This window comes from Teleopsis dalmanni, chromosome 1, assembly GCF_002237135.1.
Source record: "Teleopsis dalmanni isolate 2A chromosome 1, ASM223713v2, whole genome shotgun sequence".
In the NCBI taxonomy this organism is placed as follows: domain Eukaryota; kingdom Metazoa; phylum Arthropoda; class Insecta; order Diptera; family Diopsidae; genus Teleopsis; species Teleopsis dalmanni.
In genome coordinates this window covers 203554286-203573549 of record NC_051846.1, presented here as the reverse complement: position 1 = coordinate 203573549, position 19264 = coordinate 203554286, and positions in this window count along the sequence as shown.

The following is a 19264-nucleotide window of genomic DNA, read 5'->3' as shown; positions in this document are numbered from 1 at the left end:
CTTTCTTTAAGTTTATTTTAAGTATATTTCTTTTATTCAGTGCGCAAAATTTCTCTCACTTCTTCTCATTTATCTTAAAGAATAACGTATATTACTCTTGTTTTAGATTCATCTAAGCACGGTTGCCACTTATGGTACTTTAGTACCAAAATTGGTACTATTTTTTCCGTTTGGTACTCTGGTACTCATGTTCAAAAAATGGTACATTTTCGGCGACCCAACTTTATTGTGGATATTTTCAATTAATTTTTTTTATAAATGTAACTTGTATTGTTTTATACTTTTTGTACATTTTATATAAATTGTATTTTCTTATAAAAAGACAATAGAAAAATTTTGGACCTTTTTTTACAGGAATGGTACCTTTTTAAACCAATTTTGGTACAGAAAAAAATTTTTCAAGTGGCAACCGTGCATCTAAGTGAGTGTTCCATAAACGAAAAATATTATATTAATTTCTTCTCATTTTACAATTAACTACTCTTCGGGAAGTTATATATTTCTTCTCATAACCTTCTTACCTTCTTATTTCTAACTACCATTTAAGCACTTAAGTGGTTAACTCATATCTGGAAAACATTACTTTAACTTTATACAACTTTTTGTTAGTAAATATCACTCCTATTTCTTATTATTTATCTAACTATATGACTTGCTTATATTTGGAAGTGCCACTGTTATTTTCCTCCAAATATTTCCTTAACCTATTGACTACGAGTAAAATCCGGGCGACATAGCTTACGAAATATATACATGGTTAATATATCATTTATAGCATTTTCAATGGAGAGTCACAATAAAAGCAAATAAAATAATAACTCGTTCAAGTACAAGATTAAACAAAAAACAAAATCTTTATTATTTAAACTATATAAAATATGTTTTATTTTTCTTTTTTAACAAACATAAATTAAAATGTCTTATCCGAAGTCTGAGTATGAGGTATATTCAGTTTTCTGTCGCCTGTGCCAAGATAACGCAATAAGATTAATTAAAATTGTCTATAATTTGATTAATAAAATTAATTATTTAAATTCTGTCTTATTTATTCAAAATCAATAAAAAAATATTTTTGCAAATTTAATATATTTTCTATTAAAATTAATATATTCTATTTTAATCTTCTTCTTAGCTCAGAAACCATAAATCATTTATTAACATTTTAAAAAAATAAATATACTTTGGCTAAGATATTCAACCAAAGCAATAACTTTTTATTTGCAGCTTTCAATGTAACTTACTGTTGCTGTTGTGATAAATCAATTATCAGATATTGACGCTCCTTAATTGATAATTAATATTTTTTTTATTAAACTTTATTTACATTTTTATGACTCCAAATTTTTTCTTTTTACAACTGAACAAGTATCAACAAAAGCTCTTTAATTGCCACCTACCTAGTCGTTTGGTAGTTCAAATATTTTCCCTTGCAACTAATTAGCCGCATAACTGAACTTAATTTATTCATTAGCGACAGAAACAGAGAAATTAAATAATTAAAAAATTATAAAAATATGCAATAAACAAAAATGGACAATAAAAGTATTAATAAAATTTGGTGTCTGTCTTCGAAAGAAATGTAAATTCAAGCTACTTCAAAAAATCTCAAAAAAAAAAAAAAATTACTTTCATTTTCAAGTAATTCGTACACAAAACCAAAAGTATCTCTTCACTTCACAGATACACGCCGAGCCCCTCGTACATTGCGCTGCAGCGAAGTGCCAGTGCCGGCTCTCAACCAGTTGCTGCGGCACAAAACAGTGCGATAAGAGCGTTTCTGGTGCACGAAGTACCACGTCTGGAAAAGTTGAGATGTACAAGATGAAATATTAAAGAAAGATTTTGAAAATGTGACACAAAATTAGTTGACAAAAAAAAAAAATAAAAATAAAAAATAATAAAAAAAAAAACAATAAAATTTTATGTGTTTTAAATTTTTACAACTTATTTTTGCTTCAAAGTGGGTTGTAAAAAAAATCTATCAACTGAACCAGTTGAAAAGGTGATATAAAGCTAAAGACGTGCCGGCAGACCAGTCTTTGCGACTAAACTTACGAATCGTTCAGTTAATAAAAGCGCAATGTCAACTTTTCTGATGACGTACATTTATGGGCTTTTGGCGCTACTTGTCACCGCAGCGGCAGTGACTGAGCAGGATTCGGCAGCTGGAGTTGGAGTGACTTCAGTGAATGCGTTGGGTATGTGAATGGATTTTTTTTGCTTTCTGAATGTAATGGAAAAGATTTATATTTTACAGATACAAAAGAAACGAAGACCACTACTAATGCCGCCGCTGATGCACAAGGAAGACAGTATCTCAGCTATGGCGGTTGTCCTTTGTGCGATTCTTCAGTTTACAGCTACTGTTCACACAAAATGATACACGATTCTTGTTGTTGCAGTTATCCTTGTAAGCTTGAAATGAAATCTTTTATCCACATTTTGTGGATTGAAGCCTAAATAATTTTTTATTATTTGCAGCAGCGCAACTGAAGCCCCCGCAGTGCCTCTACTACGACTGTACTTTGTTGTATGCGAAATCTTGTTTTGAGCACACATTAATCACAAATTGTTGTTGTAATAATCTTTATTGATTACATTTCTAGTATTTAAGTACACTCAACATATTCATGTTCCTAAAATTGTAATTAGAAAATTAATTAATAAATTTAATTTTAAGCTACTTAAAATTCTACTTCTACTTGCGGTAACTTACGTACATAAAAACATAGCTTAATTAAAGATACATTTTAAGATATCATAAAAACATAAGATGAGCCATTAAGTCGGGCAAGAAAATTTAAGAAGAATATAAGAATAATAAGAAGTAAGAATAATAAAATAATTAAATTTAATCAAAAGTTAAAAAAATATTTATGAGTAAGAAGGAAATATATTAAAAGTTTCAAAACTAGCAAAGAAATATAATAGTAAGGTGTGGCTAGGGTTACTATTGTAATCTTCTACTTCGAAACCAAATTGTCTGAAACCAAAATGAATTTTAATAAAATTCAACAACGATTTGGCAGGGAGGGAGAATATCGTTTCAAAATGAAGATAATTAACAATAGTTATTTAAAAGTACACCTAGATCTTGTTAATGATAGGAATAAATACGTTTATTCCGAAGTATGTGAATATACCCAACCCAACCTAACTGTGCCCCAAAAAATTGCTTAACAAAATTCCGGTAAAAATTTTGATATGACCCCTATGAATAGAGTAAATACTTTATACCTTGGAGTGCTGAATCTGTAAGCCTTTTCTGTACAGTTCATTAAGGAGTTTTTGAATTAGGTGTCTTCACGATATCTAAGTTGTGTATTGTACGTTTTCTCGCAAAGGTTTCGATTCAATTAATTGATGTTTTGTTCCTCGTTTTACAGTGTCTTTGTCTCCTTTATGTTTTGAGATTCACCACAAAATCACGTTTGTTTTAACCCAATCTACTAAGAAACACCAGAAAAATTTGAACAGATTTTAAGCGGATTAATACCGTTTGGTTGTAAAACATTTCACTGATTATTGTTATCCATTATTATTATATATTATGCACTATTTTTCAATTTTCTTAGACTTTCGCCTACATAGGTTTCGATAACAAATAAGTCAAATGCCTACCTTTGTGTAGCTATTGCTAAGTTTGGATCCATCTTTGTATCAGACTTCTGAACCCATTTTTTAGATTTAGTGTTTCTGTACAATTTTCTGATTAATCTTGATTTCTTTATAAATTATATTGTATTTGACACTCAAGTAATACCCAAGTCGGAAAAAAGCTTCTTGCAGTTTCCACCTAAACTGTATTTGGTGATCCCAGATTGGAGATATCATAAAAGTTGCTTGGGTATCTGACTATATTATAATGCTAATGACGTTTTTTTATGGCATTTCCTCGTTTAGGCAGATTGGGTACAATGAGGTAATTGGTTTACTAAGCGAGTGTAACCCTAATTCTTCTAGAACATCCTCTAAATGATTATGTTTAATAAAGATAAGATGAATAAACTCTCTGACTTCTAAGCATAGTTTAATACTTCAAATACTTAAATATTTGAACTTTTAGTTAAATCACGTCGCAAGTTAATTAGGGGATTCTTTATTTTTATAATTTTAAGACATGTCATGATTTATTACTATTGTATATTCCTGAATTTTCTCAAATCATTCAAAGTTTTTGTTAATATTGTTCTAATCCTATTTAGATTTATTTGATACTAAAAAAAAAATAAATTTAATAACTTAATTCTGGCAACCAAAAAGCAGTACCTTCTCTACGTATCACGTCTCCTGTGAGTAATAATTCATTACTTGGAACATTGAAGAAGAATTACTAATTTTGAATTTAATCATAATAATTGAGACAGTGATCCTTTTAATCCTTTGAGTTGCACTTCTGGCGCAACAATCAACTTAAACATGATTCATAATACCAACTTAGTTACTTTAATTAAATATTTAATTAATTTAAATGTCGACTAAGATGAAACTTTTTCCAAGAAGCAGTAAAGAAGAACAATTAATTGAATGTGTCGTAAGTGCTCAAGAGAGATTCATCATAAACGGAATTAATGGAACATGACAGGCACTTTTGCCGAGCTTAGACCGTCAGCTGAAACAATGAAAGCAAAACAATTCATTACTGGAAAAGCATTAATTAATGTATCTGATTAACAAATGCATTGAATATTTTATGCAGAACGTTATGTGCCGACCGAAATCAGCATCAGTAAGCGAGGCACGTACAATAATTGCTGTCATATAAGTATCAAATGACCACATGAACAAATGAGATACTCGTACTCGTAGGAGGAATAGAAAAAGATACTTTGCCAATAATTATGAAATTAAATTTATTTTTTTTTAAATTAAGGATTAAAACAGTAAAAAAGTTAAAAGCAAAAGAAAATCAAAATCAAATCAATAGAGTTTTGAACATTTTTCTTCTCCTATTGTATGATTTATTTATATAGTAGCGAATATATATAGTATATATATGTATATATATTGTTTATATTTTTTTTTTTTGGTGTTTAAATATAAAACTCATGAAACTAATTAACTGTGATTGATGAGCCAAGCATAAAATATATCCTTGTACTTTTGTATACAAACGGATTCGGTACGCCGCTGCGTGGTCCTTATATAAAAAGGCAAGGCACACCATTAAAAACTTTTCTGCAATAAAAATGAAATTCACGACTACGAAATGAAAAAATATAAAATAAAATACATAAATTTGATTTTGAAATACCATTAAAAGATTTTTGTTTGACAAAATTCTTGAAGTTGACATCATTAGAAAAGTTTTGCGTTTTTCGTTTATATTTATTACAAAATTTTATTTGAATCTTTTAAAGTATGGAAAACTCTTTTACAAAGTATGGAAACAGATTTAATAAAAAAGCCAATTCAATTTGATATGGGATATGGTCTTATAATTTGTTTTTATGGAATTTTACTTAAATTTTAACTTTGTGGAGCACGAGTTTGACATTTTGAACATTTCACTAAATTGTTTTCATTTAATTTAAATATATTGCTTTATATATTTAAAACTGACTTTATCTCCCAAAAAAAACAAACCTGTACCAATTGGTTTTTCGTACACAGTTCCATTTCAAAGGATAAATACTAATTAAAAATTCGATAATATTATTTTTTTCCAATTATCTAAATAGTTTTTTAATCATACTAGCACTTCTACAAAAAGAAGTCGGGATCTTATAGAAACTTAAAGAACCTGTAAGGAGTTTCTGTAAAACTCAAGAAAAAGAAGAAGAAAATCATGGGTGTATAAATAAAACAAGTGTATAAAAACACTTACAAAAAGTTCGATAAGATATTGAACGTAAGGTACAAATGTCCTAATATATCCCTTACTAATGACTAATGAGTTACCATTAAAAAATTGCTGAAGAAAAAGTCATTGGATATATCTTAGGAAACAAAACTACAACACCAGCTTGAGATTCTTAATGATACAAACACTTTCTGGAAAGTTGAAATAACATTACATATGACGTGTAGAGTGGACAAGCCAATATATCCATCAGTAATAAACATATTAATAGCTAAGCTACCATTAGAGAGATTGCTGTAGATAGATATAAACGGCACTATGCCACAATTAAGGGCATATCGTATAAACATTTCAAGAAAATTTAGAAGTCTTTGAGAATAATATGAAGTGTGGGCTTTTCAACATATTTATCAATAACACACGTAGTAATAAAGAAAACTATCATTAAAGATTATTAAATAAATTGTGCTGTTATGAAGCTTATGGGAAGGAAATGGTAGTAAAATATTTACCAAAAATGTTAAAGAGTTCATGAGAAGGATTTTTATACGAATATTTTGGATAGATTATTTAACTCTTTGTAGTGAATCATAATATCATAGTGGGAATATCATAGATAGGGGGGAAAAGTGCTTTTTTTCAAACTTGAACCGACAGTGAAAGGGCAACGTTTTTAATAAAAGATGAGATAAAGGAGATTTTAAGATCATGTTTAAATAGAATTTTCTCAAACTGGAAACTATTGTTGCAAATGTGCATATGTTAATATTGAAGAGAGAATATTTCAAAGTGGATAGAATAAATATTGTTCATTGAGTAAGCAATTGTATTCATTACTCTAACTTCGCATTAACCATATATAAGAGGTTTTAAAGTGAATGTGAGAATTATTGTGGAAGAGAAAGACCTAAGAGGTCTTAAAATTTTCATCTTTTCTTACACTTCGTTCTATCCATATGCAGTCTGTTAAAATAATATTTATTTACCAATGAATACTTCAAATTATCTCCATAAAATACTTTGAAAGGAGTTTATAAGAGGATCTAGTTTTACAACGCACATTTGAAAACCAATTTAAGAGAGTTTTAAATTAATTTTACAATTCACAAGATTGTTCCTGTATTTCATTATATCTTATAATTATAAACTCCAATTTATAGTGACTGAAAAAAATTTTTTTGTACTCATTTTTAAAATTTTATTGTCTAATAAAATTTAATAATACAAAAATATATATAAATTTTAACAGAAAAATACTAATAAAATAATTTATAATAAAAATGAGTTATGGATTATGAATGGAAATGTGTTATAAGTTAATTTAAATAAAAAAAATTATATTAAAATAATTTATAGTAAAAATGAGCTATGGATTAAATTAATTCAAATAGAAAAATAATAATAAAAAAAATAGTTTATAGTAAAAATGTGGTATGGATTAAGTTATTCGCCAAGGAAATGTTTGTATCGCTCTTTTTTTATATTTAAAGGAAATATTTAATTTTATATATTTTTATTTAATTTTTATTTGATTGAAAAATTTATTTTCTTAAATTTTAAAAATATATATATAGGAAGTTTAATTTTTTTCGCAGTTTTTAAGAATGGTTTGAGTATTATCACATTTAGACGCTGAAAGAAATTCAATCAATTGTCCATTAATCTACTTATAATTTATAATGAAATTTATGTGCTTCATTTATTTTCTCATAAATTAACAAATGTGAAATAAAATTATTGTTATAGTAAATTTAAAATTAAACTAATAATAATTTGCAAATTTGCCGCGCAACTTTCGAATATTGTCTTTAATAATGTTTATGGTTCGAAATTGGCAAAAAGTATTTCCGAGAATTTTATATTTCCGATCATTTGAAGCTCATTTGCTAAACTCGCTTAGCTAAGCTTAAACTTAATGAAAAATGATGAAAAATAGATACAATACGAGTATTGTATCTATTTTGAGTCCAAACAACAGCGCAAAATCATAATTCGCCTGCTTTTATTCGAATTCATGGCTCATTAATAAATTTTTATGCCGCGTATTCGGGACGCCGTAAAGTTAATACTTCGTCGTCGTCATACAAAAGTCGTTTCATTGTAAACTTTATGCTTCATTTTATATTAACTTTTTTCACTTCAATCTTCGCATACGTCCCCGTCCTCGTCCTCGTCCCCGTCTCCATCTTAGTCTACGTCTGTTTTGTATAAAAATCAATTTTTTTCCCTTCTGAACCGAACTGGAATGATGTAATATTTCTTTTCACTTGTAAATCAAAATCAAATTTTTTAGCATTAATGTGTATTTCATTTACTACGCTTTGGCTCAGATAAAAGATACTCGTCTTAGTAGTACGCGGGCAGAAAGAAGCGCAAAGTATCTGCGCCTCATATGTGTCATGTCATATGCGTATCGGGCGTTCGTGTGTATGAGTTTGGGTTCGTATCTTTAGTTAGTCAATTTAATGGAGATTTATGTTAATCACGTCGAATTTCTTTGGCTTAACTATTAGCTACGCTCCCGTCTTTCTTCTGATTTGCATTCGAGTGAAATTCTTATGTAATTCGGTGTGCGGTAAGCGGTACGCGGTATGCGGTATGCTAATTCCGTCGCTGGCTGGGCTCTGCGCCTATTACAAAATTTTAGATTTATAACAAATTTATTGAGCACAAAGAAAGTTAAAATAAATTGAAATTTTACAAATCCAACAAAACAATAAAAAAACATAAATAAAACATTGAAAAATGTTGTTAAAATGTGAAATATTTCATGCTATTACATAATTTATTAGTTTTAAATTTCCAATGATTTGTCGAAGTTTTTTTATTTTTTATAGATTTCAGGGTGTAAAAAACTGGTGAGAATTTTTTGGTAAATTTTTAAAATAACTTTATGGTTTTACAAATTAGTTTGTCTGAAATTGGTATTTTTATAATAAAATATTAATAGTTTCTTTTTTTTTTATTAATAACGATGACGCACATATATTGTATTTTAAAATAGTTCCAGAAATTGAAAAATACCAACCATGTCATACTAGTATTCGTCATACTATTAGGAAAAGTAGGTTAGTAGGTGAAGTAGAGTGTGGTCGATACTCTGCAATTTGCTTCAAAGCCTTTATTAGTGCTGATCTTATAAGAACTTCACTAGTTCCTATAATAAAGAAAAAATTCGGCAATTCGACGATATATAACATATGCTTGAAACGGGATCTTGAAAATACCGGAAAGCGGCATAAGAACATTCAGTTTATCTTAAAGAGATTAGCACATTTCTATGTTTAAATACAGATCTAAATGAGTCTGGATCGTGAGAAATTGGATGCACAGTTGCCACTTGAAAATTTTTTTCTGTACCAAAATTGGTTTAAAAAGGTACCATTTCTGTAAAAAAAGGTCCAAAATTTTTTTGGACCTTTTTGTTTTCTCGTTCTGTGTTTTTCATAGTGTTATAAATGAAGAAAATATAAAATAGTGCAAAGTTGCATTTACAAAAAAAATTAATTGGAAATATCCACAATAAAGTTGGGTCGTCAAAAATGTACCATTTTTTGAAAGTGAGTACCAAACGAAAAAAAAAAAAGTACCAATTTTGGTACTAAAGTACCATAAGTGGCAACCGTGATTGGATGTTCAGGTATATTTTTCTTGAGGTTGGTTAAAGAAAACTACGTACATATACTTAAATCTGGATCTAAATAAGGCTGAATAGTAGCAGGAATAGTGACATTGTTTCAGTAGTTGAAGAATGTCAGTTAACAACAGTAAAACCACATCCATATGTTTGAATACTGATCTAAATAAGTTTGGATAGTGCTGCGATTAATATTTTAAGTTACCTCTTTTTTTATAGTTAGTTGAAGAATATCATCCTCATATACTTGAAATAAACCATATTTTACAGTTTTTTTTTTTTTGATAAACGTGAAAATGCAAATCAGAAAACGTACGAGTTTTAATGTCATTTCTAAATACATTTAGGGAAAAAAACACAGAACAAAGTATATATTAAATTAAACGTTTGTGTATTATTATTGGACTACTACCACTACAACTTTTACAACCACAAAAATTAAAAACAATACTCGTTACTACCAAAGTATAAGAAATGCTATTTTTTTGCTTTTTAAATTACACCCTTCTACTGATTTTTCAAAAGTTTTATTTAAACTCAAGTTATTACTGCAAAAAAAGTTCCACAAAATCTAACTTCTTAAATAAAAAAATTTGTTCTTAAAGAAAATAACTAGTTCCAGAATTGAATACTTCCAATTACCAAACAATTTTACATTAAAATCAATGCATTGTGATTTTTGTTGGCACATATGTATATCAAAACTAATTTGAAGCATATGCGAATTATAATTGCGCAAAATGCTTATATTTTGTATTTAATACACTTGTATGTAAATATTTTATATTACAGAAAATAATAATTCTCATTTAGATTAAAAAATCGTCGCTTAAAATATATTATGTATGTAGTGAACTATAAGATTATTTTAATATAAGATTTTATACATAGTTACAAATTCGCTTGATATCTTCCATATTAATGTTTTTTACAATAAATAATTTAAATTAAACAATTAAGTGCTCTAAATCTGACTGGCAAAACTTCAGTAAAATTTGGAGTTACTAATTATTTTCTTAGCGATGTATTCGCATTTGTAATTGGAAAAAAAAGTTTTAACGTCATATCTAAATTCATAGAGGAACACAAAAAATTACCTAATATAGTAATAATAAAGATTATTCTTATATAAATTATGGAAACTATAATTTCAAGCCATATGCATATAATATAATATAAAATTTTAAATATTTTTTTTGTGAACAGTGTTTTTGTTCCTGATACTATAACAGTCAATCATACTAACTTGTGAAATCGTCGCTTCTGGTCCATATAAAAAATGCATCACAAACTGAAAGATCAATTGCTAAAAACATTCAAAAAATCATAGAAGTACGTGGAATTGATAGGGAATCATGTTCTTTGAGCTGTTGCTCTCCTAGGCAAAAATCTGAATTCGAAACTATATTGTCAACCTGTCAACAATTGGACAGTCTAAAAGAAGCCAACGCCCAGAAAAGGCCAGCGTGGAGAGGAATTGTGTTCCATCAGGAAAATGTCAGGCCACGCACATCCATAATGACTCGCCAAAAGTTCTGAGTGTTTGATTGTGAGGCTAAGGTGTTAGTATTTATCTTATTGTCCAAACCTGGCTCCAAATTATTACCTGTTTCTGCCCGTAACGAACGATTTTTACATAGGTACATCGAACTATTCGAATCAGATACTAATATCTACAATGACTATTCGGATTATTTCAAAAATTTGCAATATTCAAATAAGAATGAAACTACTTGGAATTAATAAATTTCTATTATTCTCAATGTAGATTAATATTAAGGAGGTTGCTAACCTCATTTTTAAAAGATTTATATATAAAATATGGAAACATACAAGGAGCTTTAGTTCCTTAATCCATAAGAATAGATTAGCATCATCATTAAAGATCTTTATAGTCTTAATGAAAAACGTGTAGATTGTATCCATTACCACTTAGCCTCTCCGCGGAAACTTTTTCCATTGTTGATAATCTCTAACAGAAATAATATAGTTCATTATGCTTGTAGTGTGAATTTTTTTTATTAATATCTGTAATTTCTACTTAATTTAATATTAATTTGATATTTTTGCTTGTTAATGTGTTTTTGTTACCACAATTTGCACTGCAATCACTCCAGGCAATGTAAATAAATTTAAGTACAAAAAAATAAACAACACAGAAAGTGAGTGTAATTTACGGAACCTCATCGACGGCATGAAAAGAAATGCTTTCTTTACCACAAATCAGTAATATGAGTGCTTTAAGGAGAAGATGAAACCTCGAAACTTAAAAGAAAAGAAATTTAATAAAAACAAGAATATTTCTGCAATGATTATTTTACTTCAAACTTAGATAAATATGGTTTTAATTATTATCACTCTGGTATTTAAATATTAGAATACTTAACAATGAAGGTGAAGTATTTGAAGAACTGTAACCAAAATTTTATTATAATATACTTAACCATATATAACCTTTGTCATATAACCTTTGGCCTAGAGAACACAAATTATATCTGCTGGATTTAGCGTTACATATTAGTTTATTATCTGGTTTAAGTATCATCATATATTAGGTCGTTCCATCTACTGTGTTGCTCAGAGGTCCCTTAATCTTACAGTTGTCAGTTAATAGCCTCAGTAATGTACTTAATTAATTCTAGTTTATAATAGTGCTTTATTTAAATCTTTTAATATTGTGGATTTCTAAGAACTAATCGATTGTAATTTCAAAGATTCAATTTTTTGAAGTATGTGTATGTTTATAGGTTTACGTCTATAATAAATTCGTTTTTAACCTCCTGGACTTCTTACGTACGACAATAAACAAGAAATGAGTCCAAAACAAGACAATGAACTGTCAAATGATATAATTTTGAGCTTTCTGTAATTATTGGTTTTATAGCTAGATCGGTGCGAAGTTTGTAGCAAATTTTATATCCTGAATATGGAATACCTAAGTCAAAAGAACCGTTAAGTCAAGCACTGCTGCCAGAATTCTATCACTACCATTTTACCTAGTGTCTAGATAAAATCTAGTAAGTGTTTATTACTCTTGAGACACGCAAATTACCATGGCTCATGCGTATAAATGACGCCAAGAAAGTAGTGAACAGATTTCTCAGATTCATTATGAACGTGTTAAACTTCATTTAAATGGCTGTTTTTCCACTTTAGCAACACTATAAGTCTAGTTTGTCTATAAGAAGCTCTATCACCTAACCTTACTTAGGTAGATTTATTCCTAGTCCTCTTAGCTAATCCAGTGTTCAGTAAAGTAGAACAGTGAATTTAGATAGATTTCTTTCTAGGTTGTATCAGTTGAGTTATCACTAAGAAAAATATTTTTTTCTGGTTATTATATACTCAGTAATTAAGTGAGGAAAAGTTCCTCATATTAATACTAACGAGTAGTCTTTCCTATAATAAGATTTAATGAATCAATTCGATCCACACTTACAGATTTTATTGCTTCGGTCACTTCCGCATTAAAAGTAAGGAAGAAAATTGCAAATTAAAAAAAATAATAAATAAAATAAAAAATAAATTAATTTAAAAAAAATTATGTCATAAATGGGGGTTTGTCTTATTAATCTTATATAAAATTATTTGTTATTTGTTATTAATTTATTTTTAACTTAAAAATCGCTTTTTGTGAAGGAAACTAAAAAATTTTTACACTTCAAGTATTAAAAGCGGCACTTAAAACTTTTATTATCAAAGGAAGTAAAATCGATTTGAATGATTTTATAACTTAAAAGTTCGCTAATAGCAACTTTTGGACTTTCATAACATCGTTTTTTCTTCCGATTTTGATTTAAGATGCATAAAATTTTAAATACTTATAAATTTGTAATCATTTAAACATATTACATGCTTAATGAATTATTTTGCAGTATCATGAACGAACTACATGCAAAGTCATCATTACACTCATTATTGTCTTTACCATTTACCATTTACCATCAGCAACTTTATCATTATCAACAATAGCATCATCATTATCATCATCATCATTATCGTGATTGTTATAGCCACTATATTTATCAGCAATAGTTATCATTATCACCATCATCATTATCATTATTGTGATTGCCATAGCCGATTGTAATACTGTCTTTACTTTACCATATTCATCAGCAATCGTTATCATTATCATCATCATCATTATCATTATTGTGCTTGTCATAGCCAAGAGTAATATTGCTGACAAGGCCTGGAGCAACTGGTGGCGAACTCGAGCAGCTGCCAGTGATAGTAACACAATTGATAGCGATATAATGGCAAAATAAGTTTTATTTTCTTAGTAGCCAAATAATGGTAAACAGAAAATAAAAAGATTTAAACTGAAAATAAAAATAAAAATAGTTATAGTAAAAGATACTCGTTAGAGTTGCAGGTAAACAATGCAAATAAAAATGAAAATAAAATAAAAAAAAAAAAAAATAAATAAAGTAATATGACATAAATAAGAAACAACAATTTGAATAGATTTCAGGCTCTGTAATTACGTCAAATGCTTCAGTTGTCTTCTTGTCTTGCTTCTCATTCATTAATTTGAAATTTTGTAAATTGCCAAAGTATCTTGTATCTTGTATCTTGTATCTGTTGCATTGTCAACAAGCTTCTTTTCATGAAATTCAAACGTTTGTTTCCTTCCTTCGTTGTTCGTTTGTAAATTTCTTACTTATTTTCGGCACAATTGCCGTATCCGCTTAAGATATTTAATTTGTAGATTTTTATTTGGAATTCACTACAATTGCAGCCTGGAATTTTGAGCTTCTCAATTAAGACAGAAAAAAAAAATAAAGAAATAAATAAATGAATATATTTTTGGCAATATTTAAATTTTATTGATTTTCTGTTTAATATTTTTTATTTTTTTTGAAATCAATTTATTAATTATCACAATTTACGCATTTCTGCCATTTGATTTGTAGTTTGGATTTTGTATTTAAATTATTAACAACTTTCTTTTTCAATAAAATTTGTTAGTGTTGTTTTTATTGTTGTTGTATTTTCGTTGAGTTCATTAAAAATTAAGTAACAAAAATTTTAATTTGAAAAATACAAAAACAACAAAAAAACAAACAGAAACTGTATGTTGTATCTGATAGATACTATCAACAACCACTTGACTTGTTGCTTATTGTTTGCATAATTAAATAATAAATATTAAGTATGCAGGAATTAAATATATTTGTGATTTTTAATCAGAAAAGTCAATAAATTTATGTTGGCACTATCAACATAAAGATTCAAAAACACTCAACTACAAAAACAACTCACAAAGTATTATCATCGTAGTATAGTTAAGTTGATATCAAATATGTCTATACGAAAAAAGATACTTAACAAATCGTAGCATAAGTAGTTAAGTGGGTTGCTCACCTTGGGTGGTTATATAAAACAAAATAATTGCTTCTAGTATCCTTTCTAGTTTTAAGTTGCTTAGAATAACTGATTTTACCAAAAACTGTGAACAAAGTCCGTCACCTATGGAACTGGCACCAATGACATCCTCTACAATGATATTAATGAAAGGAACAATAGCATTACTTAGGTATTTACGGAACAATGAGAAGAACTTAACTATATTGGTGACGTCTGCTTAGTTTGTATTCATTATGAATATATATAAAACAAACTAAATGATCTTACTGAAGAAAGGATTATTTGATCCCAAAGATGATTTGGAAAAAACTGAACTCTAAAAGTCAACTAGAACAGCTCCAAAGACTTTATAATAATCGATCCCGTTACTATAACTTTTACTATTATTCTATAATTGTTAGACTCTTTTTCCGGCCTTAACACATTTATAGTTACAGAAGTTGGCTTAAAGCTGAACATAGAAACTTACTTACTTATTTACTTAGTGGGTCATTACAGACGTAAGCCGTCCTTGGTCGCTTCGCGTAGCCTCCGGCAGCCAACCTTATTAGTTGCTTGCTGTCGCCAGTTGGTAGTACCAAGCGCCAGTTAGTAGAAACTAGATTAGCAAATTCAACATTAGATTAGAAATATGTCCTACTCTTACTTCTTGTATTAAGATTCTAATATATAAATCCAGAATCGTTTGTCGGTGTTTTTCTGCGGATTTGAGACTTTGCTGACTACAGAACGTCAATAGGTTCGATGACCTTTTAATTAACCTCGAAATCAAAGCACTAGTAAACAGTTTTTTCTACTTTAGCAGCATTACATTTACAATCAGTTTTTTTGAACCGGATAAGTGATCTCGGTCAGCAAAAAATATTCCATGATAAATATTCCATAAATTGTATAAATCCAAAATATTGTCGATTTTTTTTTACAAGTGTGGGAATTTTCTGATCACCAAACGCTGATCAGAATTCTTTGGAAATCACACGCATTTATTGTAGGAGGTCCTCTACGCCTCCTAGAATTTTGATGGCCAAACAAGATCAATAACTTGTATGTGTTTCAGCAAGCACTGCAACATAGAAACGGTACCTTGCATAAACACCAGCCATAAGTGGATGAATTGGATATAGTTTATGAAAACTACTTCATAAACTTTTTCTATATGTCGTTGAGTGCAGTCTGCCGTACAAAAGAAAAGAAGATATATCTGAAGTCGTGCTATAGTTCTACAGTGTGTAACAGAGACCAAAAAATCGGGATGGTTTTTGAAAAAGATGAAGCTAGCATCTTCATAAACTAGCACAATACTGCACACGCTGTATTTCTCTTTGAAGAAGTTGTAGAGGTTGAATATGTATGCGGTTCGGTCTTGGAAGAAGATGATGCTAGTTGAATAGAAGAAGATGCGAAGGAGTTGAAGAGTCTGATTATTTATATGCGCTTATAGGTGTAGTATAGAACCTCGAACTCATGATGCAGTGAAAACACTTTTAACGGACGTTCTTAGGATGTTGTCCCATCCTAAGAACCAATCGTGTATTGTAGCTAATCCTTCGTTTTATTTATCAAATAAAGAACGTTTTTTTGAAAGGTACAGGTCAAAACCATCCAGAGTACTGGTCCGATTTGTGACCTATTACATGAGCTTTTACTATTATGCCCTGTATTTCCTTTATTTTTTTATCAATAACAATGCAATTATGTTTCTATTTTGCAATATCCTATATCAAAAAATGAACAAACTGAATTTACAAATATTTGTGTTAAATTATTTCATTAATGCATTTCCGCGTCAATCAAACTGAATTTCCGGCTATTATCGCCGAGAGCTTCCGCTTGCCTTTAGCAGCAAACATAGAACAACAATCCGAGCAGGGCGAGTGATGCATGCCATTAAGTTTTTTTAGTGAAAAAAGTTAAAAATCAGCAATTAAAATGCATCGAAACTGTTGCATTCGAGCACGAAACGAAACATTTTAATAATTTTTTGAATTCAACACTCGGCGCGCGGCTAACGTGATAAAGCAGGGAAGCGGGGCATGGTCGAGTGGAATACTATCTATACCAGTACCAGTACGAGTCGTGTTGTGCGGTGCTGAGAAGAACTGAACAATTTGCAATTAATTTTTTTTTAATTTTCACAATTTTTGCAATTTTTGCTATTTTTATTTTATTTTGTCACTGGCGCTTGCTTCCATCGGCGCTCGCATCTCAGCACGGAACGCTGCAATTGCAACAATTGTGATTGAATGAGGTTGCGGTTGACCTATTGAATTTGTGCATTTGTGCGTTCGCGTTTGCTTTCGCGTTCACGTCCAAGTTCTGTTCGAAGCTGGAACTGGACTTGGACATATGCAGAGTGGAGTGTACCATACTTGTTGGACTGTGGGTGTGTTGGACTGTGTTTGTGTTGTCAGTCAGCGGTTGATGCGTTTACATGTGTTTGTGTGACTGTGGTTTTGCCTACGCTTACTTCCTCGCTTATTTGCTTGGCGCTGTTGCGAGCGAGTATATCTCAGGGTATTTATGTGTCTGTAGCAGATTGACAACAACAACAGCACCGCAGATGATCGTGTAGATTTGTAAATACGTACAACTTCAGCGGAACTTTCAATTGCACTCAACATTTAATTTTTATTTCGATTTTTGCAATTTAATTCGAATTTTGTTTGTTTTGTAATCGACGTCGTTGTCTGCTGTAGACGTTGCTGTTTTTGTATCTGATGGTGCGCTATTCTTTGGCGCTCTTTAAATTGTTGGCAAATTGTGTGAATTCGTCATTTCACTTCGTTTTTTTTTCCTCTTTTGGACTTTTGTAGTCGATATTTTAGTTGATTTTTTTTCTCATGTGATTGTTTGCCTTAAAATGTAATTTCCAAGAACAATGCTGAAGTGGTTGGTATTTTAATTAATAGTCGATTCGCATGCGAATGAGGCATCAATTAATGGTGAAATGTGTTTATGTTGGTTTTTTGAATTCAATTTAAATTTTGTGTTTATTTGTGTTTTTTTTCCGGCGTGCACTCACTCAATATTGTTTATTTGCATTGGTCCTTTGTCAAGTTTGTAGCACTCGCAAGTGTTTATTTAAAAAGAACACCAAATGTTGTGCTTCTGATGAACACATTATGACTGCCTTCACTGTAATTTAAATTTTTAAATGCAAGAAAATGTTGCATATTTTTAGGCCCACTGTTTAGTTGACTTATATTTACTGAATAAGTAGATAGAGAGATTTTAAACGGGTTGGGAACTTGTCACTACTTCACTGCATCCTTTGAGGATTATTGTGACACAACCACTTTAGATTCATAGACAATTAGCAGTTAAGAACGTCATTATGTCCTTTGGAGAGATGTTGCCTAATTTCGTTATAAGTGGATAGGCAATTAATAAGTACTGAAGTCTGAGTCTGACGCGACTATCACAGTCACACAAAAAATATGCAATTATTTACTAATATTGCATTACTAATTGAACAAAACAAGGAACAGCGAATTTATTTGGACAGTCTTAACTTTTTGCAGTCAATCAAGGATGAGAGCCGCTGCTTAACTGTAGACATGGGATAAAAGATATTTATACCTCTTCAAGTAGCAGAAAAGTAGTTTGGTGTCCGGAAGATGAGAGGTTATCATACCGTTATTCGTTATCAAGAGAAACAAATGATTGTGCAAGCGCGATGGGTAGGTTAAACGTGAACTCTGTGACCAAGGCCTGGAAAATCACGGTTAGAGGGGTAAAATCATCTGATTATCAAAGTATAAGGCTAGGTATTACAGGGAGCCTATAACATATAGCTAACAAGAGGGCAGTTAAAAGGATGCTGGGCAATGACATTGAAAGTATTCCGGTATCTCTTTTTAAAGTATAGCATTGTTATATACCTAAATTTGAGTCAGTAAAAACAGAACAGTCACTCAAAAAGCATTGCTCGTTCTAAGGCATAGCACACGTACGTCAATAAATCTGAATCAACATTAGTAGTAAAGTGACACGGATTTATTCTAGTGGTGCTTTAGTATTCTAGATATCTTTCTCAGATACCAGTTAACATTGTCTATAGGAATTGCAATATTGTAGATTAGATTCAACCTAACTTTTTGATATTGATCGCAGTGTTCCATGAGCATCAAAACTTGTGTAGGCACATCCATTTTGTTTCTATAAATGATGTATAAAGTCCCACACTAAGAGTGGGTAGGTCATGTCATTTTTGCTATAGTTTTACTGCAATTATGAGTTGTTCCTAGAAGTCCACTTAGTCCAATTAACTTTTTGTGTTGCCGTATTAATTTCAATAAAATTAGAATTTCCAAAACCATGAGAAAATGAGAACATTTTTGCATGTGTCTGAATTAAACTTCAAATGTGAAAATTTCCTTAAAAGTTGAGTATTCTTTTTATTTAATTTGTGTTCTTTAAATTTCATCAAAAGTTACTTGAATTAAAATTGT